We start from the raw sequence: 22,324 nt of genomic DNA, 5'->3' as shown, positions 1-22,324 counted from the left end.
AATATGGCTTGCATAGCCAGGACTACAGGAGTGTGTCACCATGCCTGGCGAGTGCCCTCTAACCAAGTCTCAGAATCAGAAGCACAGAAGCCTGTGCACCTTTTCCTCACTCTTACTGCTCCTTGAAAACTAAGCTTCAACAAATGACCCTATGATTCTACATGCCTGTTTGGATATTTGAAATTACAATTATGTGTTTTTCATGCTACCAAACAGGAGCTATGCAGATTTCCCATTCTCCCATTAACCACTAGACACTAAATCTCATACTTCTTCCAGGCCGGGCGCGGTAGCTCATGCCTGTAATTACAGCACTTTGGGAGGCAGGCGAACAACGAAGTCAGGAGTTTGAAGCCAGCCTGGCCAAGATGGTGAAACCCCGTCTCTAGTAAAAATACAAAAAATTAGCTGGGCCTAGTGCTGGGCAGTGTAATCCCAGCTACCTGGGAGGCTAAGGCAGGAGAATTGCTTGAACCCGGAAGGCGAAGTTTGCAGTGAGCCGAGATCACACCGCTGCACTCCAACCTGGGCTACAAAGTGAGACTCCATCTCAAAAAAAAAAAAAGAATTCTTCCAATTATAAAATTAGATTGCTATTCTAACTCACACTCTATTATTGAAGTCTCATATCTTCAAAGAAAGCATTTCTGTTGTTTGTTCTTGTTAACTTACTTAGCCACTGACCCAAAGAAGAGTCAAGCAATTGGCTTGTAAATATGAGGAGAAGCTGAAGGAAATCATGTTTTCTAATGACAAGTTATGAAGTAGATAAACCCCCTGACAGTCAGTCTTTGGTTCTGAATAGAGATCTTGATTTCACTACCACCCACATTTAAGAAACAGAGCAGAAGTAATAAAAAGCTACAAACCATGTTTCAAGGCCCAATCAAAAAGGTTTACAAAATTGTTAAATATTTCCTGCTCAAACATAATTTGAATTGCAGGTTCCCATTAATGAAATATGTGCCGTAATTAATACTACATGTTAGTTCATTAGTTCATAGTTAGCCTTAGTTACAGAGTGGACAACTAACAAACAACTATTAATAATTTCATGATTTTTCTTTGTGATGTAAAAAAATGACATTCCCTTCATTCCCTTTATCCCCACAAGAAGGTGTATGATTATACTGATATATAGTATATATATCCTGGCACAGGGCCAGGTGTTTTGTAATTGATAACACTGAGTAATCAGACTGTTGAATTCTTGCACAGATCTAGTTATTTTCTTCCAAAAATTCTTTTAAGTTCCTGGCATTTTCAATCTGCTCACAACATACTAACTACTGCAAAATACTACTTGTAATAATGAAATCATTCATATGATACACTGCCTCCCATCCCCAAATTTGAATTCTAACATTTCATAAAACTCCCAAACAAGATGAGAAAACGTACCAGCATCACAAAATTACTACAAACTGCAAGTCATATTTCACATGCAAGTTTAACACACACACACACACACACACACACAGAGAGAGAGAGAGAGAGAGAGAATGAATCATATTCTTGCATGGCCATGGCTGAAAATAATATAGATTGGTCTCTAATTTACATATATTGCATATGAAAATGAATTAGAGGCCATATGCTTAACCCCACAAATGAAATACAGTAATTATTTCCTATATTATCCTTTCTGAATAACATCTAATCTAGCTACTAAAGAAGGATCCCTGATTAGATAAGAAGGAAACATTTGGGTCATTAGCTATACAGTTTCATCTTCTTTAAGAACTGCATTGTAATTAATACCAGATGAATTTAAAGTACAGTAGGTTTCAAAATAAACTACAAATCACATTTATGTATGGTTTTGATAATTAACAGTCATCATTTCACCTTCTACTTCAACCCCCTTAAATCCCCCAAAGCTACCAATCCACTCTAATTTGTATAAAGAACAATCACTGAGTTTCTTAAATATATTTTTCTATTCTCACACTTACATTCTACGAACTACCTAATTAAATGTAAAGTCTTCCTCTTTTCAACTGGTTATGATGGAAAAGAAACAGAGTTAACCTAACTTGAATTACCGGCTTATAACCGACGCCTTACCTGTGTCTTAACTGAATACCAAGTCACTGGAATTGTAGAGGACATTAACACTGTAATACAATTTCCATTCTCTTCACAAGCATCCACAACCACAGTCTCTTCTAGTCAGTTTTTGTTGGATACTGATCCACACAAGATCAGAAGCTAATCAGCTCACCATGGTAAATATTTGAAACATACTAATAAAACAATGGAAGAAACTGGCAAGATAAAAGTAACCAGGTTCTACTAATACAGCCTTGTCTACTTAAAATTACTTGTATTTACATAGATACACTCCCTAACAAGCGTATGGCTGAAATATCTCAGTGCTTAGCTCCAGTTCGAATAAGGAAAGAGTCAAGGGGCTGAACTTCTCTGAAATCAAAAGGTAAATGATGCAGTGAAGCAAGAAGCCTTGAGGACTGCATCAAATTTGCATAATTTGTTTAAGAAGTACCCACCACTATTTTAATTTACATAATCTGCAACCATTGATTAGGTAGTTTTTCATCATATAAAGTTAAAGGGCCATCCTCAGGTTAAACTTTTCCTGCTTCTCCCTCAAACACAGATCTCACTTCCTAATTGTGTTCCAGAAACTATGGACAGACCGGATGCAGTGGCTCACCTGCCATGAAGCAGGTGGATCACTTGAGGACAGGAGTTCAAGACCAGCCTGGCCAACATGGTGAAACCCCGTCTCTACTAAAAACACATACACAAAAAAATTGGCAGGGCACAGTTGCGCACACTTGTGCTCCCAGCTACTCAGGAGACTGAGGCACAAGAATCGCTTGAACACGGGAGGCAGAGGTTGCAATGAGCTGAGATCACACCACTGGACTCCATCCTGGGCAACTGGCTTGAGGGAAACTCTGTCTCCAAAAAAAAAGAAAAAAGACACAGAAATTCCATGTCACTCAGACACAAAATGGCTACTGCAGAACCACAGAGAGGAAAAAGTTACAAAAGATATGTTGACTGTCAGAGCAACTCTTTTAAAATTATTGTTCAAGGCAGCACAGCTTCTCATTGGTCCACCAACTTCAAACCTTGCCATGTTTCAAGACAGAATGAAAGATCTGTGCTCGTCTAATGAATCTCTTTGATAACTTATAGCATTCCAAGCATGTTATACACATATGAGAGACAGACAGACACCATCCTCTCTCCCTGCAAGAAAGTGAATAAGCCATAAAAGCTAGCCACCCTACTTACTTTCTCTGTAACTACAAAAGGCCCAATTTTATTTTTCATCTGCTACCCTAGAAAACTGATTGGACTGAATGTCTAGGCTGCTTCCTTATGTCCTTTTAATAAAGCCAGCCACAGTAAAGAAAACAGAAATTAGCGGGAAGTGCAGAGCTCTTTGCCACTGGGATTCACAGCAGCCTTTGGACAAGCCATTATGGCTGTCTGGCTCCAGCCCTCTTCCCAATAACCACCACCCCCTTTCTCGCCTACCCCACACCACCCTCCAAGATCAAAAGCAGCACTTACTGTTTATAACATCCTGAGCAATCCGGGAATCTCAAGAGGCTTTTGTTGCCTTTCCCACCCCTCATTGTTTCTGATCCAAAAAATGTTTTTTAATGAGACAAGCCAGTCCTGAAACAGTCACACCAGTGAATCCGGCCTGCCTCAAATGACAATCCTCTGAGATGCCTTGTAAGGAAAGGGGAGGGGGGTGCCTCCAGTGAATGTCAGAACAAGAGCATGTGGTTCCCAGCCTGCTCACTCCCAGCAACTGCACAGTTGTGAGGCTGCAAAGGCAGCTTTTCTCCAGGTGGTAGCAACCACCACCACCACCAAAGCATAAACAAAACAACAAAAACCTGGAAGTTCTTGCTGGACATGGAAACTATTCTAGGTACACGAAAACAAAGATCTGCCTGTTTCATGTAGACAACTATGTGCCTCATCCCCCTGCACCTCACTGCTGTCTCCCTGTCCTTCTCCAATTGCCTACATCTAACATGCTGGCTGGATCCACGTGTCCTCCAGCTGGGCCTTGGAGTTCAGCTTTCTCTTTGAAGTTTAAATACAAATGGAGAAGTCCTATTTGTTTAATCTTTTTTTTTTTTGGAAACGGAGTTTTGCTCTTGTAACCCAGGCTGCAGTGCGGTGGCGGGATCTCAACTCACTGTAACCTCCGCCTCCAGGTTTCAAGTGATTCTCCTGCCTCAGCCTCCCCAGTAGCTGGGACTACAGGCATGCGCCACCATGCTTTAATCACTCTTATTCTCACAGCTGATATATTCACTAATCTGGAGCAAACTCAAAACCTAGCAACTTCAGTGAACCCAGGCAAACAGACTAGCCTCTACCTCACTGTCCATCCTCACCTCATCTGCTGGAACTTGCAGGCACTGCTGGCCAGCAACAAACACAGCAGAAGAGGGGACGCCTAAATACACCAGTTTTGTGGGAGCAGGTCTGGTATTAAAGAAACAAACCCTGGAGGGATCGGCTCTCCACACGCCAGCTGTGTGCAACGCCACCCAAGGGTGCATCCACCCTGAAGATGAAGGGTGTGGAGCTAAAACAAACACCCAAGCAGCCATGGCATTTTCTGAGATTCAAAATTCTCAACAAGAGAAACTCCAACTAAAACCCAAAAAAGATACTTCAGAACCAGCACCTCCGAGACGCAAGAGGGTACCTTCTGGCAGTGGACTATGGACCCATCAGTTACACGGCAAGCATTCAGGTACCTTTGGGGAAAACTCACCTTTACGGATGAAGTTCAACCTCACTTTCAGTTCAAGAGGCAAGACTCCAGGTCTACTGAAGTAAAAGGTAAAAATTTCCTAGGGAGTTTTGGGGGAAATTACTCTTACCACAATGTCGGTTGAACACCCCAGATTTCAAACAAAACTGTATTTCTACCTGCAAACCTATGCATCACCTTTAAATGACTCTCAGTTACACAAAACCATAACCATAACCACCTCGGGAAATCAAACTATTATCCTAAATGAGACTTGCATTTTCCTGCAAAACAGAAAAAACTGACATGTTAATATTGTCTGCTGTGTTTCAGATCGATTATTTTTCAACTGGTCCTCAGAGCTATTTCTTACCCCTTTCTCAAGGGGATTTCGCAGAGGGACAGGAAGAAATTATTTCTGATGAAAAAAAATTCTACTGCTAAATAGATAAAATCAAATTAAGTACATGCAACAAAGTACCATTTCTAATTATAAATAACTGATGGGACAAGAAGCACAAAATCACAACCCATTATACTCAAGACTGTCTACAAGAGATTCATTCTAGACCAAAAGTACACTCATTGAAACCCCACAGCAACTCTATAACAAAGGTACTATTATCCCCATTTTACACAAGCAACTTGAAGCACAGGCTGGCTAAATGACTTGCCCAAGGTCATTCCACAGAGAGGGCTGAGATTCAAACCCAGGGTGTCTGGCTGTAGCCATCCTATTAACCAAATCGTACTGCTTTCAAAGCTGTGTTAAAAACAATAACTGTGGGCCAGGTGCACTGGCTCTTGCCTGTAATCCCAGCACTTCAGGAGGCCAAGACAGGAGGATCATCTGAGGTCAGGGGTTCAAGACCAGCCTGGCCAACATGGTGAAACCCCGTCTCTACTAAAAATATAAAAATTAGCTGGGCATGGTGGTGGGCGCCTGTAATCCCAGCAATCTGGGAGGCGGAGGTTGCAGTGAGCTGAGATCACACCAATGCACTCCTGCCTGGGTGACAGAGCGAGACTCCATCTCAAAAAAAATAGCAAGAACAGTCCAAAATTTCTTTACTTCTAACCAGCACAAGCATAAGGACTACTGTCCTCAGCAACAAACCTCACAATGATTAAAGACATAATCTTCATTATGAAACACTCCTAACTGGCCACCTCTGTAGGGTAGCAACTAAATCTGAGAAAGAAGCATAGAATCTGGCCAGGTATGGTGGCTCATGTCTGTAATCCCAACACTTTGGGTGGCCGAGATGGGCAGACCACTTGAGTTCAGGAGTTCATAAAAACCTGTCTCTACTAAAAATACATGTGCCTGTAGTCCCAGCTACTAGGGAGGCTGAGGCAGGAAAATCGCTTGAACCCGGAAGGCAGACGGAGGTTGCAGTGAGCAGAGATCGTGCCACTGCACTCCAGCCTTGGCAAGAGTGAGACTCCATGTCAAAAAAAACCCATAGAATCTGTATTTCACACATGTTTTCAAGCCAGCAGACCCCACTTCAGTGGTACTTTTCGTATTAGTTGAGAAAATACTGAAGATAACATTCATGGGATGAAAAAAAAAAGGAAGCAGGACTCGTGTAAACTGTGTTCTTTCTAATCTTGGTTCCAGCTTATGCCCTCAGTCACTTTAAATCAATCTGAAGACAAAGAATTTGGAAGTCATCACTTACTTCTTCCATAAATTTGGGAGCCCTGAGAAACTCATGTCTGAAATCACTAATGAACATACTAAACGTATGGATGGCACACTGGGCCCAGTTAGCACACACTACAGGACTTGCTTGCTTCATTAACGCACTTTCCCAGTTCTGCTAACAATTTTAACAGAACTTGAAAAAACAGAATTAGGCGAAACACCACTCATTTATTTTGGTAACTTCGGGACAACCACAACTTCTAGGGATTTGCAGCCTAAAAGCGACCTGAAGCAGATGAAGATATCTCACTTTTTTGACCATATCTCATCTCAATTATTCAGGTAGTCCAGTCACACTCTAGTTACGTGACTACTTCTAAATATGTAAGTTTTCTGTGTTAAAATGGCAGACTGAGCACTTGACCCTATGGTGTACTGACTGCACTATGATTCCCACAGTAAAGATCAAAGCTATATGAGAGAGACTGCAGTTCTCCAAGACAAAGCAATGGGTCACATAAATCTTGGAAAGCCAGCTGGTATAGATGGGCATCAACCTTGCTAATTAATCCATCATGGGTTCAAACACCATTCTAAAGGGACATCTCTCATCCTCCCTAGTCCTGTAGATTGTCTACTACCTGGCATCTGAAGGAAGTTGTTTGCAATAAAAACATGTCTAAACTCTTCTTTCTGGCAGAATCAATTCACTTATACACATGGAGAATTTTTGGACAAGCACGTTGCTCTTCCATTTCCTTGTGTTCTTCATTAATATATGTATTATTTAGTACGTAAAAATTATTTCTAAGGCAAAATACTATTCAAAACATATTGCTGAGGATGAAATATTCTTTGATTTTAGAAACTGCATAATCCAAACCTGATTTTCCAATACATAAAAATATGGAATGCTTCACAAATTTCTGTGTCATACTTGCATACAGGCCATGCTAATCTTCTCTGTATCATTCCAATTTTAGTATATGTGCTGCTGAAAGGATCACTCTTCTGTTTCTTCTGAAAGGCTTTTCTATAACGGCAACCCCGACTAAACACACCAGGCTAAGTATGTGCGTATTTTTTGGTTTTACTGAAGTAGTCGGGAAACCAACAGTAATAAAGGCAATTTATAATAATTCACTAATTATTGCTGCCCATTCATTTCACAGTCCCCAAACCTTCCCTAACCTACAGTGTCTACCTCTGGCATCTATGTACCATGGACTGTCTGTGACACTGTTCCAATGCAAGTTTCCTCTCTCCTCTCACTGAAGAGGCCTCAACTGGATCTCCAGGGTTCTGTCCGCTTCTATACACAAGCACCAAACTGATTAAACTATGTCTAATGTATGATTTATAACTAGCTCCCAATGTCATTTATTAAAACTAAGCCCTGCCTATCAGAACTCTAACACCACAAATCGTAATTTGAATGACAGCAAATTTCAAAATGCCGTTTACTTATTATTCATTATTTTAACAAATACTTAAGTACCACATGCCAGGCACTGTTCCAGGTGCTTGGGGTAAATTTATAAGCAAGAAGATTCACCTCAAGAACAAAAAGAGTCTTGCTCTTCATTTTTTTAAATTATTGTATTACTTTATATTCTAGCAGAGAAAGCCAAAACCACATAAATAAAGTATTTGAAGTAGTGGCAAATGTTATAAATAAATGGGTAATTTGACAGAATCACAGCAGGAGAGCACAGGAGTGGGGGAAACAGGAGCCACAGCAACCTGCAGAGTGGATCAAGATTAATTTGAATACAGCCTCTGCCATCCACTAACTGAGCTTAACCTTAAGCCCGTCCCTTTGACCTTATCTATGAACAGCATCACTGTTCATGGCTACCCAGAATTGGAAGGACTCAACATCAGGACACCTTGGGCCTTGGGTCCAGATGCAGTATCCTCTCCCCAAATGAAGAGATAAAAACAAAAGCAGCACCTCCATGAGGGCTTCTGGACAGCCATGGGCCAGTAGAGGGTATAAGGATATTTGGGGAGAGACAGGCCAAAGGTAATTACCAATGTCTACTCTCCTAGGCCCAAGGCAGGGATCATCTGCTCCTAGGAGAAGAGGTTTAGATGACAAATGTATTTAAGATCTGAAAGAAATCTCTCCAAGTAAGAAGAAATTCATTTTCTAATAATTGGTGCTTAAAATGCAGTTAACTCCACAGGTTTCTACACATCAGCCAGAGAGTGTTTCCACCAAGACTTCCTGTTCTTTTCCAGATTTGCAAGTCAAAACACTAATGCCACAAGAAACATACACCATTTCTGAATCTGCACGGCACACTGCAAATTCCACAGTGCTCTCAAGGACAGCATGCTGCCGCGGCACCAACAGCCTGCTTAGATGTGAAGAGCAACCCTGGCTCGGCTCAGTGTTGGCAGCAGACTTCCCAGAAAAGCTGGCACTCTTCAAAATGGGAAGTCACCAGTGAAGAGGCACAAATGCAAGACCCTGTCTGTACTGCTTGTGCAGTACCTCCTAGGGCTTGGGGAGCTGGGATATGTAGTGACTATGAACCCAGGCTACCCTACCCCAATCTCCAAACACTGGTTCTCAGCCACAGCGCTTTCTTCATACAACTAAAAATGAGATGTTACAGTGTACACACTCAGGCACACACAGACAATAGAATGGGACTTTCTCATCCATGAAAACTGAGATTTTTCCTGTTTCCTTGGGGTGCCATGGCTCCTTGCTATTCTAAGTCAACAGATTCTCCCTAACCATCAAAAGGAGATCAGGAAGCAGAGGACAGGTGTCCACTGCCTAACTCTGTAATGTACAAAAAAGCTGCGACGGCAATCCATTAACAGCACTGAATTCTTTTCCAAGAAGATTGTTTAAAAACAAGCAACATAAACGGAAAACTCCCACAGATTTTATGGAAGGCACTATTCTGAAACTGGAGGCTGCAGCTCGGTTTGCGGGAAAGATGCTGAACTCCAGTGTTTCGTCGGAACAACAAGGCTTGGGTCAGTCAGTATATTTGCTTGTTTTGTCCCCTAGTGGGGTGGTGAGGGGTAAAGGTAAGGGCAGAATCTGGCTGGATCATCTCTCAGTTACTAGGTTCTTTCAGTGTGTGTGAAAGATAAGGTTGCTTTAATGCCCACTTGAGAAAAAGACTACAGGGAATAACGAAAGGACCAGGCCAGGCTTACAGGGAAAAAAAGAAACACAGACAATGAGTGAGTTACAGGAAGAACACAGAAAGACAGAAAGAGAGGAGACTACTGAACCATAACAGGAAGGAACAAACCATACACACAGCCTGGATGAATCTCAAAGCAAAGTGAAGGGATGTAGACACAAAAGTGCTTCCATCTATATGGCATTTACAACAGGCAACGCTAATCTACAGTGCAAGAAGGCAGGTCGGCGCTGGCATGGAGGCACAGGACAGGAGCACAAGGGAGCTTTCTCGGGTGACAGGAGGTGCATATATTGATGGGATGGTAATACCCAGATGTGTGCAGTTGTCATAAGTTATCACAGTGTACACCTGAAATGGCTGCATGTGTAAATTTTACTTCAATAAGATTGGTTTTTTAAAAATCCAAACTGAGGCCGGGCATAGTGGCTCACGCCTGTATTCCCAGCACTTTGGGAGGCCGAGGCGGGTGGATCACGAGGTCAGGAGTTCGAGCCCAGCCTGGCCAAGATAGTGAAACCCTGTCTCCACTAAAAATACAAAAATTAGCCAGGCATGGTGGTGAACGCCTGTAATCCCAGCTAATCGGGAGGCTGAGGAAGGGAACTGCTTGAACCTGGGAGGTGAAGGCTGCAGTGAGCCAAGATCGCACCACTGCACTCCAGCCTGGGTGACAGGGCAAGACTCCGTCTCAAAATCAAAACTGACTCAGAAGGCTTTTGTTTTTGTTTTTTAAATCTAGAACAGTAGGGGTGCATATGTAGAATGAGCTATGACAATTTTTTAGGTTAAATTGATTTCTCTAGAAAGCAGCCATCCAAATTAAATAAAAGTTAATGCCAAAAGCCACACCTCTGGCAATACAATCCAGGGACCTGGTCCAAATGTGGAAAATTTCCCCCAGTTTCATGTGGTTAAAAGTGACTTATTAAAGAATATTTTACAATACAAACTCCCTTTTGGGGCTTAGCGTATTAAGAGGAAAAATATTTTTTAAGGAAAATATTAAAAGAAAAAAGAAAAAAAAAAAAACCAGTTACCTTTTTTGCAAGCCGAATCAGAGTGCCATCTGTGGCTTGTGTTAAGGAATTTGCTTTTGTGTTGTGCAGAAAGGCAGATCGAATATTTACCTATGGGGGAGAAAAGGCTTGCTCACAAGTCTTCAGACTTTTTCTTTTTCTTTCTTTCTTGAGACGGAGTTTTGCTCTTGTTGCCCAGACTGGAGTACAATGGCGCGATCTCGGCTCACCGCAAACTCCGCCTCCCAGGTTCTCCTGCCTCAGCCTTCCCATGTAGCTGGGATTACAGACATGTGCCACCATGCCTGGCTAATTTTGTATTTTTAGTAGAGATGGGGTTTCTCCATGTCGGTCAGGCTAGTCTCGACCTCCCAACCTCAGGTAATCAGCCCGCCTTGACCTCCCAAAGTTTTGGGATTACAGGCATGAGCCACCGTGCCCAGCCTCTTCAGACTTTTTCTAATGTAAAAGTGTACCAGAGAGACTCACCATGCCCAAGACTGGTACAAGGTGGTGTGAGGCTGCTGATGGGCACTGCTAGGGGTTACTGAATTAGGGGCAAGGGTGATATGAATCCGCTAAGATTCCAACTCCTACTGTCACAAGCCCCATTGATATGCCACGCGGAAGGGTCTCTGAGAGCAACAGCTTATTAGAGAATTATTATAGCAACTATCTCACTGCAAACGTGCCATGTTAGCCCTGGAACTAAAATATCCGCATCCCAAAGGATGTGAAGTCCTCATATTCACTCTATGAGGGTTCCCATTCCCACAAAGGGACTGGGCAGGCAGCCGTGAGAAGACAACTCAGAGTGAACAGGGCACCAAAAATTAGAATGAATTCCCAGAGTTGGAATCAGCCACCTCCAGCCCACAAACCAAAGTCAGCTCGGTTTCTGGCACGAAATTATTTACAAGTCATCCTGGCAGGAGTCACATCCAAGATTTATTTTAAGACAATAATCTTGGTCTAAATCTCAACTTCCAGAACTGGGCCACCAAAGAGCCAAGGGGGGATGGGAATTCTGGAGATTGAAATCCCATTTCCTGGAAGATCTCAGAACACTTAGGCCCATCCCATCTCTGCACCTGCAGATGCTTACGTAGAAGGGCATCCCCTTCCCTCCAGAACTACCCAGCAAGAAATCCAGAGGGGAGCATGACCCAGAAACAGGGGAGAAGAGGGGAGGCCAAGGCATTCACAGCCTAGCTTGTGCCATCTTAAGAATCCCTACAGTAGAATTCAGGGCCATCCTTGTTTAATTCAGCTCGCATTTTCCTATGTAAATCACTATTTCTGTTATGGTTGGAGTAATGTGGGAGAGGGTGATCTATTAATGCTATCTACAAAGGGTAGGTTCAACAGACCAGTTCCACTGTGACTAGTCATTTGTAAAGAATATTGATTTTCTTAATTTCATTCCACAAAGAGGCTATGGCAGGAAGTATCATTTTTTCTACTGTTTTTCTTCTGCAGGGTTTTGATAAAAACTAATATTCATGTATTTTTACATAAATCACATGCTTGTTTTGCTCTAACCAGTAGCAGGAGGCAAAGGCATTTGTGCGGCACCTCTGGAAATTAAATTACCTATCTGGAATTCATCTGTTTCACCAGAGACACCCAGCCCCAGCCCATCCAACCAACCTGGGAAAGCCTCCCTGGCCTTAATCTCATTAAGAGTCCAAAATCCACAGCCTTAAAGCAACAAAGCAATCTGTTTTCCCGCTGCTTCCTTGACTTTCTTCTTTGGAAGAGGAAGCTTTCTAGGTACCATTTTTTTTGTTTATTACAGAGTAATACACGTTTCCTGGAGAAAATATAGATAAGCCTTATCTCCTGAGTATCCATCCCTCTTCCTAAACTCTTCCAAGCCACTTCTCACCTCTGGGCTTTCCACTTTCACTTTGGAACACACTACTGGCCAATCCCATCTTCACCTGGCTAATCACTGTCCTTCAAGTCTTCTGTCATCCCTCAGTGTGGATTAGTTGCCCCTCCCACCTGTGCCTACACCACCACTTCATTTGTCAAAGCATACATATACACACACACACACACACACGTTTATATATATATGCTTTATATATTATATGTATACATATATTTACTAAATTTTCCAAGATAAGACAAAAAAATTAAACTGTAAATACTGTTTTCTCACTTGCTTTTTTCACTTATTTTATGTCAGTCAACATTCTTGCTACCATTTCATTTTAATGACTGCACGGAACAGATGTTCCATAATTTAACCAATCCCCTATTGGTTTCCATTTTTCACTGGGATACACAGTAAAATACTTACTACACATCCTTGTGGCCAAATTCCTAGCAGGGTGGCTGAGTGAAATGGATGCAAAATATCACACTACTTATAATGTATACTAGATGCTTAAAACATGGAATGTCGATTTTTAAAGACACTAACACAGTCTCCACATAGAGAATAATGAGGCACCTGAAACCTTCATAAAAGAAATGACTGAGGGAACACAGGATTTTTAAGCCCAAAGATGACGAACAATGAGTCTGTTGGATGAGAAATAATGTTTAGTTCCTTCCGAGGTCAAAAATGGAACACAATGAAAGAAATGAAAGAGGTACTCTGTTAGCTAAATTCAAGAGAATGGAATTTTCCCAGAGATATCCAACATCAATCTTGCAGCTACTTAAACTATTCAGGCTGAGACAGGAAGTAATCCTGACAGGGGAAAGATATTGGGCCAGCTTCACAGGAAGGGCAGTCAGTCAACCAAAAAGGTCACTCATGTTCAACTACTACGATTTCCACCCTGCAGGGGACTTCCCCACTGCACTCTTTCAAATTAAACTTGAGAAAAGCCATGATTAAATTTTCCTATATTAGCCTAACTATTATCCAAGCACATAGCCTATTTACTGTTGACAAAATATAAGAAAACCAATTTCACCAGTAAGCAAAAGTCATGGTGGATCAAACTGTAGATTCCATTAGTGACCACGTGTTTTTACAATTCCTATCTTTTCAAAGTAGGGAGAGTCTGGCTTATCCTCACATCTTTTGGCTCTCACAGTAACAAATACATAATAAGATAATAAGAGCAGATGAGGCTAATGACCACATTTGCTGTAATTACCTAATCTCGTTGTTTTTAAGGAAGGAAGGTATTCAGTAGATCAACCGTCACTATTTAACCACAGGGGAGAAAACAGGACTCTCTCTTTCTGGATTTCCATCAATGTTTATATGCAAGATTTTAAAGGGAAGTAAGGGAATGAAGAAAGCATTACATTTAGGCTTCTGTGAAAAGCCATTATCTTTAGAGAGGCTGAGTTGAGGGAAATGACAAACAGCACGAACATCCAGTTCTTGGTGACAATAAATGAGGCTCCAGATCCAGATGGCCTTTGAATCTGGCCCCTCTGGCTTCTATTTCCACACAGAATCACTTTCAAATCGCCCACCTTCTAAAAGTTCATTTATAAACCTGCAGTTTAAAACCTAGAATGCACTCCATCACAGAAATGATATTTAACATGGCACTTGTTCCAAACCAGCACAAAGGAATTAAACAAAATTCACTAGTATAATAATGAGAAAACAGGTAAAGGATTAAGGAAGAGGACTAGAAGCTGCTAAGGGGTGAGGGTATTCCCTGCACCCTTTCAGAAAACCAGAAAAATTTAAGGAGGAAGAACCGTTACCAACCATTCTGTGCATCAAGATTAGAATGGAAACTCGAAAGTTTTGAGCAGAACAAAACCATGTCAGGGTCTATAGCTTATCAAGTGCTTGTTTTAGTTGACACCTGACTAGCTCCTGAGAAAATAATTAAGTTTTAAGCTACGCTGGCTGGGAGTCTGTATTTCTTGGACCGATGAATTATGCATGAGAATGAACTCTGCAAATTAGATGAAACTAGGCTCTGCTTTCCTAGCAAATTTGGGCAATGAACATATTTCTCATGAGCTCCTAGTAATAAATCTGAAATTAAACTAATCACATAATTAAAGGGAGAACCTAGTAGCTGAAGTACAGAAACATACAAAATTTCTCCCCACAAACTACAAAGTTTTCAATAGAGGTTAAGTCATCAGAAAAGAAAAATACCAAAAATGAGGCAGCTAAATCACATTTTCTGGTGGGGGAGAAGAACCACAACCCCATCTCGAAAACAAAGCTCCAAGGAATTTTAAAGTTTGAATGTAAACATTAATTGCAATGTACTAAAAACAAAACTGGGATCACGCCTGTAATCCCAGAACTTTGGGAGTCACAGGCAGGAAGATCACCTGATGTCGTCTGAGACCAGCCTGGGCAACATGGCAAAACCCCATCTCTACTAAAAATACAAAACTTAGCCGAAAATGGTGCCATATGCCTGTGATCCCAGCTCCTAGGGAGGCTGAGGCAGGAGAATCACCTGAATCTGGGGGAGGGCAGAGGCTGCAGTGAGTGCCACTGCACTCCAGTCTGGGCAACAGGAAAAAATGTTTTCTTCTTCTTTGAGACAGAGTCTCACTCTGTAGCCCAGACTGGAGTGCAGTGGAACTATCTCGGCTCACTGCAACCTCCACCTCCGGGGTTCAGGCGATTCTCCTGCCTCAGCCTCCTGAGTAGCTGGGACTACAGGTGCCTGCCACCACGCCCAGCTCATTTTTTGTGTACCTTTAGTAGAGACGGGTTTCACTGTGTTGGCCAGGATGGTTTCAAACTCCTGACCTTGTGATCCGCCTAGCTCGGCCTCCCAAAGTGCTGGGATTACAGGCATGAGCCACCACGCCCAGTCTAAATTTTTTTAATGTTAAAAATATATATATAATATACATTAATATAATTGATTATATATAATAATATAATTAATATAAAATATATATATTAACTTCAAAGTACAATGGGTAAGGTCAGGAAAAAAAATAAGCTGCCTATTTCCCCACCTTCCATTTTCCTTCACTCCACTTGTCCCTTGTGTTTTATTCCTAGGTTTTAACAAAAGTCAAAAAAAATTTTTAAGTACCTAAAAATTAAGTTTAAGGAAGACGGTATTTTTCCCCTTTCCCCAGAATGTGGACTAAATAAACAGTATGATCCTTACGAAATATGACTATGTTGGGCCGGGCACGGTGACACACGCCTGTAATCCCAGTACTTTGGGAGGCCGAGGCGGGTGGATCACCTGAGGTCAGGAGTTCAAGACCAGCCTGGCCAACATGGTGAGACCCTGTCTCTACTAACTAAAAATACAAAAATTTGCTGGGCGTGTGGCAGGCGCTTGTAATCCCAGCTACTCGGGAGGCTGAGGCAGGAGAATCACTTGAACCCGGGAGGCAGAGGTTGCAGTGAGCTGAGATGGTGCCATTGCACTCCACCCTGGGCAACAAGAGCAAAAATCCGTCTCAAAAAAAAAAAAAAAAAAAAGAAAAAAGAAATATGACTATGTTGTTAATGAGAAAAGAGGCTGGCTGGCTCACTGCAGGGGGAAGGAATTCTTGAGTTTTTGTTGTTTCTACTGCTGTGGATGATGAACTCGACACCAAAGGAGATTGTCCCCCTCAAATCTTAACAACCTAACTGTGAAGCACTTAAGAGTGTCTGCCACTTGTGATCTCAAAGTACGAAAAGTTGAAGTTACTTGCCAACAGAAACCCGGGAAAACTGTAAGCCTCGAGGATTGCTGGTAGAGCTTCTAAAAATCTGACGTTTAGAAAGACAGATTTGGTCCCACAAGTGGGCCACCAGAAATGGAACTGGAATTTGTCTCTGCACTTTAAAAACTGTAACCAAAACCACAGATGAATAGTAGAAAACTCTTTCCTTACAAAAGTTCAGAATAATGTATTAACGGGTAAGATAATGCATATAACACAAATACCTAAAGATACAGTGAACTCCCTTGTAAATTCATAATACACTGTCCAAGGAATTCACAGGACTTTATTTAAACAGTTAACACGTAATACATCTCTCACACACAGAATGTTAACAATTAGATATTGGAGGGGTGCTCCAAAGAGATGGGGGTGGGGAGGAATCAAGGCCAAGAACCCTGAAGACCCCTTGAACTTTATTTTCAGTCAACAATGGTGTCTGCTTCTGCCAAGTACCCAGTGATGAGGCTGTGGTTAGGGGAAAATGAGGTGCTTTTACTCACACATCAGAACCACATTCTAGTTTGAATCTAAACTCATCCACAAATGCAAACAAGAAGAGAAAGAAACACAGCACTAAAGAATGAAACCAATTTTAACTCTAAGCTAAGCTATGTTGTAGGGCAAGAGGAGGAGGATGCAGAATGAAATTTAGCGCGGCGAGAACTGGAAACAACCAAAGGCACTCAGCTGCTCAGGAGGCTTTTCCCCTCTCCAAAGTGGAGTGACAGAATCAGCCAGTGCCAGCACTCTCCCTGCACCCTTTTCTCCTGGGGTAGGCCCACAGCGGAGCTGCTCTCTGAATAAGAAATCCTGCATTACGCTACATAAAGGAGGGACAGTGTGCAGGATGACCGGCCAACATCAATCTTCAATGGCCATTTCTTAAAATCCTTCTTCACGTTTTCTTCAACAGTACCAGCTACATGGCCAACATTTAAAAGATGGAAGGCCTTTGACAACTTCCTCAAGCCCAGGCTCATTTACCAGCTGGAAACTGCAGGCAAGAAACCCTGTCCAACCAAAAAAACCCAGACTTGTGCTGGCTCCCAGTGGGCACCCCTCCTGCCAATCAGTGAGAAGAGAAAACTTGGTTGTGGTGACCGCAAAACAAGTCTTAAATGTTCCATCATAACTGGTTGTAAAAAGCAGTCAGCTGAAAGGGCCAATAAAGAGAGCGAAACACATGCTGGAAACAGCTGCTCTACCCCTCCCTGCACCTCACCAAGCAGATAAGATGCACCACCTCAACCTTGCAACCTGATGGTGCCCCCTGCCAGCACTGGACACACCCATGGACTCCCAGGAAAAACAGAAAATGCTCATAATCTAAGAAAGCAGATACTAAGTAAATTGGCCAGAGCTACTGCATTCTCTCTGGATGCAGGGCAGAAATCCTTAAGAGTCACAGAGCAGCCTACGGGTGGATTTTAAAGCCTATAAGGAAACGTTCAATAAATATTTGTTGATTGATTTTTTTAAAGAGATGATCAAAGGGTTAGAGGGGGAAAGGCCATGCTACAAAGGTCAAAAGTAAAGCATCACTCATCTAGATATGGGATCCTGTGAAGGGCCTTCCGATGATTGTCTGGCTGCTTCAGAGAAGGACTGTAACCATGAGCTGGCTGCTCTCTGGTGTCTGCAACTTGGACGGACTGGGAGAGGTGGCCTGGAGGCTTAGAATCCTCTGGCTTTAGAGTCCTCTAAAAAAAGTGAATAAATTATCACCTCTCCAGATTTTACCACAAAGTGCAGGTTTAACTACCCAAGTTACAGTGGGCGGGGGGGGATCAGCAAATTATGTCCATTCTCTACCACCAGCTCCAGGAGGGATGAACAGGAGCAAAAGGAGGCTGGAACAACTGAGGCTGCGCAGCGAGATGGGCAGCTGATCCTGAGGCTCCTGAGCCCTGCGCCCTCAGCTGGTTATCAAGGCTGGTTATTAGCGGGAGTAGCCACTATCACCTGCACTTACTCTAGGACTGTTTACAGCAGTTGACATTTATTACCTCCTTTAATCCCCACAGCAAGCCAGACCAAGGTTGAGACTGTGATTATCTCTCGGCTGAAGAAACGGAGGCCCAGAGAACATAAGCAACGTGCCTAGAGTCACACAGCTTAAACGAATTATCACTGTTGTTGAGGTCTCAACCCAGTGCTCTCAACCACTAAATTATGCCCTGGGTTTAATGCTGGTTTCAAGATTACCGATTATTAAACTTGCAGCCAGGATTCGCCCAGGTGAACTAAAAAGAAGGCACCTTACACTAATAATACAAACAGTAACCTCTGCACCTGAAATACCACTGTCAAATTGTTGAAAACTTCTATTTCCTTGTTCAACAAGCTTGTTTTGTTTAATGGTGATTGAGTTTGGGTTTTTTCCTTGGGAGCGGAGGTCAGTATTCAAAGCATTCCCAAATTGTTTAATCACATTGTTGAAATAATAACAAAGGAGGAGCAACTCTTCTCACATTGGGTATTATTTGGCTGGGCAAAGAGGTGAGAAGCATATTAAACAGTGCTTCCAATAAATGTACAGAAAGCCTACGAACAAAAATGTTGGACTTTAAAGAAGCCCTAAGGCTTAAAAAGCACCCCCCAAAGAGGGAAGGCCAGGAGTTAAGTGGCTTTGCATGAGAGGCAATGAGCCTCTGGCCAGCCACACTGCCCGTGCAGGATTACTGCCCATAGCCTTGCTACTCAAGGCAAAGCAGTGGCATACTTGGGAGCTTATTTGAAAGGCACACCCTCAGGCCCTGCCTGAAACAGAATGAACCCCAGAATGTGCAACATTTCAACAAGATCCCCAGGTGATGCCTATGAATGTTCAAGTTCGAAGTGTGCTGCCTATAGGATGAATGCCTTACATCATCATCACACATTCCACCAGAAAGCTGGTCGAGGAACCAGTTGCTACTAGTTTGTCACAGTAAGACCTAAAATTCTGTAGGCTACCTTTATAAATTATCAATTAGGATTATAATTCCTGGCATAACTTCGAATTTACTCAAAATCCTGTGTCATTTAACTTAATAACCATTGCTCACTTTGAAAAATAACCGCCTGGGCCAGGTGCAGTCGCTGATGCCTGTAATCCCAGCACTTTGGGAGGCCGAGGTGGGTGGATCACCTGAGGTCAGGAGTTCGAAACCAACCTGAAACCCAGTCTCTACTAAAAAATACAAAAATTAGCTGGGCATGGTGGCAGGTGCCTATAATCCCAGCTGCTTGGGAGGCTGCGGCAGAAGAATCGCTTGAACCCAGGAGGCAGAGGTTGCAGTGAGCCAAGATCACGCCATTGCACTCCAGCCTGGGTGACATAGCAAGACTCCATCTCAAAAAATAAATAAAAAATAAATAACCACCAAATAACCTGTGATCACAATGAACAGATACAAAATGAGGTTATATGTTATCCTTTGCCTTAAGGTTGGCTATCCTAGGCAATGGACAGCCCTGATTTAGAAAGAAATTCTCACTTAACTAAAAGTGGGTCACCGTAAAAATTAACAAATCTAGCAAAGTAAGAAAACATGTAAAAGAAAGTACAGTGACCACAATCAATATAAAGCATAGGAATAAATCTTCCTGATTATCAAGGCAAAAACACCATTAGGCTTTGAACTACTAAGTCAACAATGGAAAGCTTTCTCTTCCTTACTCTTTTTTTTTCCCCCAAGACAGAGTCTCGCTCTGTCGCCCAGGATGGAGTGCAGTGGCGCAATCTCAGCTCACTGCAACTCCGCTTCCCAGGTTCAGGCGATTCTCCTGTCTCAGCCTCCTGAGTCGCTGGGATTACAGGCGCACGCCACCATGCCCAACTAATTTTTGTATTTTTAGTAGAGATGGGGTTTCACCACGTTGGCCAGGCTGGTCTCAAACTCCTGACCTTAGGTGATCTGCCCACCTCGGCCTCCCAAAGTGCTGGGATTACAGGCATGAGCCACTGCACCCGGCCTCTTCATTACTCTTCAAGTAACATGTTGGTAATAGTGGTAAAATACCTGTAAAATGAAGACTTGAGATCAGGAATCATCATCTTTCATTCAGAAAGATGAAAAGGTATCACGTTTCCCTCCTATGTCCAAAGAGCTATAAACTATTCTTTCTCTTGACATGTACTTTTCCGTTAAGTTACCAATGACCAAAAACACATACCAACGTACAATTTACAAACACTGATCATCTATATTAATCAAAACTTTTACTGCTCCAGAAAAGTAAGTAGTTCTCTTTCCCTATTACAATCTTAGTCACTATACCAGGCATTTCCTTCTCAAGCTAATAATAAAACATGTTTACCAACATACCAAAGAGGGCAGCCCCATTTACTGATTTGAATTTAATGCTTGAGTATCCACATAATTTTCCTTACGTTTCAAATATACAAGACAACTATTGTTTTTCATTCAGTCTTCCTATCAAATCACTATGGGAAAAGGAAGAGACTTACCCCACAAAAACTACTTTTAAGGACTTACAGACTATTGAGTTAATTCCACAAGAGAAAATAAAATGTGGTCAACAATACTCATTTCATGTAATACTCGCTTAGTGGAAAATGGACTGCAATCATCCATCAGCGTAAGTTAACCTCCACAGTCAATAAATAAACGCCACTTCCAGTCACTCAGATGAAACCCGGGTGAGAGGGCTAGAAAAAAAATAAAGGTATGAATGAGATGTAGTAAACCTCTAAATATCACACTGATGACTGATTTCAAGCCAAAATGTATAGAACTCATGACAGAAAGTGAAATCCACATGATTAATATGGTGTCACTTCCAAATGCATTAAAGGTCTGCTAATACTCTCGGCACTCTGTGAAAAAAGAAAAAAATTTTATAGTAAAGAAGAGCTCAAGTTCCCATTAGCTAACTCAGGTACCACCCTACCATTTTGCAGATTTTCCTCTTTATGTGGCCCTTGCTGTTTCTTTGGAATTTTTAAAGACCTGGGATTTGAGTAATTGTAGCCATTTCTGAAATAGTTATGGACAACCCAGTTACTTATACGCTGCTTTAAACATTTGCTTTTGAGTATCTGGTTTATAGAGAGACTACATTTGCAATCTTACCTAGTTCTTTCATATCCAGAACCTTCTTACCCCAGTATCATTTGCTTGCTGTCTACCAACAGTCACTCATTGATAACTACCACTGATAGAGTGTGGGTAACCTTAACCTTTTTCTGTCACCCTTCCGTCCCAGACCTAAACTTTCCAAGTAAGAATTCAACTTCTGTGCAACACCAGAGTCCTCATGGTTACTGCATCCTGTAACACCTCTAAGAATCATACATAAAAGGGGGGACTGCTTGCTCCCTTTCTCCACCCCTCCTCTCTGTCTCTCTCTCTCTCTCTCTCTCTCTCTCTCACACACACACACACACACACACACACACACACACACAACATGAGGACACTGGGTCTTTGCAAACAGGTTCTACTGTCCAGTAAGTGGCTAAGAAATTTCATTCATAACTCGAAACAGATAGACTCCAAAATGAGCAATCTGTAATTTTAAATGTTGTCATTAGTCTCCTGGCTGCAAGCGGTTAAAGAAGGCCTTGCAAGCTCATGAATTACGGGTACAGTTTATTACTCTGAATGAGCTCACAACAAGCACAGTATCTCAGGAAGATGGGAGGGGAAGGTTTCCAGGCCCAAAAGCTTACATGGAATGCAGCTTAAATGTCACTTATCCAATTGCAGGGGAATGATCCCTTCTACTCCCAGGCCCTTCTCCGCTTCCCTCCTTGTACACATGTATTATTATACACCTTTCCTTAAAATATACGTCACACCAGGCTTTGCTCATTAGCCTTAGAGGTTTTTAAGTGTTTACAAGAGAAAAGGTCCTGTGGTCAAAGAATTAAAAACAGGACAGAACACCCATCCAACCTCCACTGCGGACAATTTTCCCAACAGATTTCTGCCTATCCCAACCCCAAATGCAGGAGATAAAGAGGCACACCCTAAATCAGAGGTTTCTTCTTACAAACACTGGGCCAATGAGAAATCATATTTTGAGCATACATGGCATTCCATGTTGGTCACTCATAGAAGAATGGGGACATTATAACCTT

At 42.1% G+C, this 22,324-nt stretch overlaps 1 protein-coding gene and 1 non-coding gene across 7 annotated transcripts in view; both read right to left on the bottom strand.

Annotated features, from left to right (window-relative positions):
• JARID2 (jumonji and AT-rich interaction domain containing 2) overlaps positions 1-22,324 on the bottom strand; it is a 275,051-nt gene that overhangs the window by 198,001 nt on the left and 54,726 nt on the right. The window lies entirely within an intron of this gene.
• On the bottom strand, positions 7,311-7,417 carry LOC112209571 (U6 spliceosomal RNA). Its single transcript, XR_002944409.1, has one exon. It is a non-coding gene; the product is annotated as a U6 spliceosomal RNA (small nuclear RNA).

This window comes from Pan troglodytes, chromosome 5, assembly GCF_028858775.2.
Source record: "Pan troglodytes isolate AG18354 chromosome 5, NHGRI_mPanTro3-v2.0_pri, whole genome shotgun sequence".
NCBI classification, from domain to species: Eukaryota; Metazoa; Chordata; class Mammalia; order Primates; family Hominidae; genus Pan; species Pan troglodytes.
Note: the sequence above shows the minus strand (reverse complement) of the source record. Positions and strands in the feature narration are given on the sequence as shown.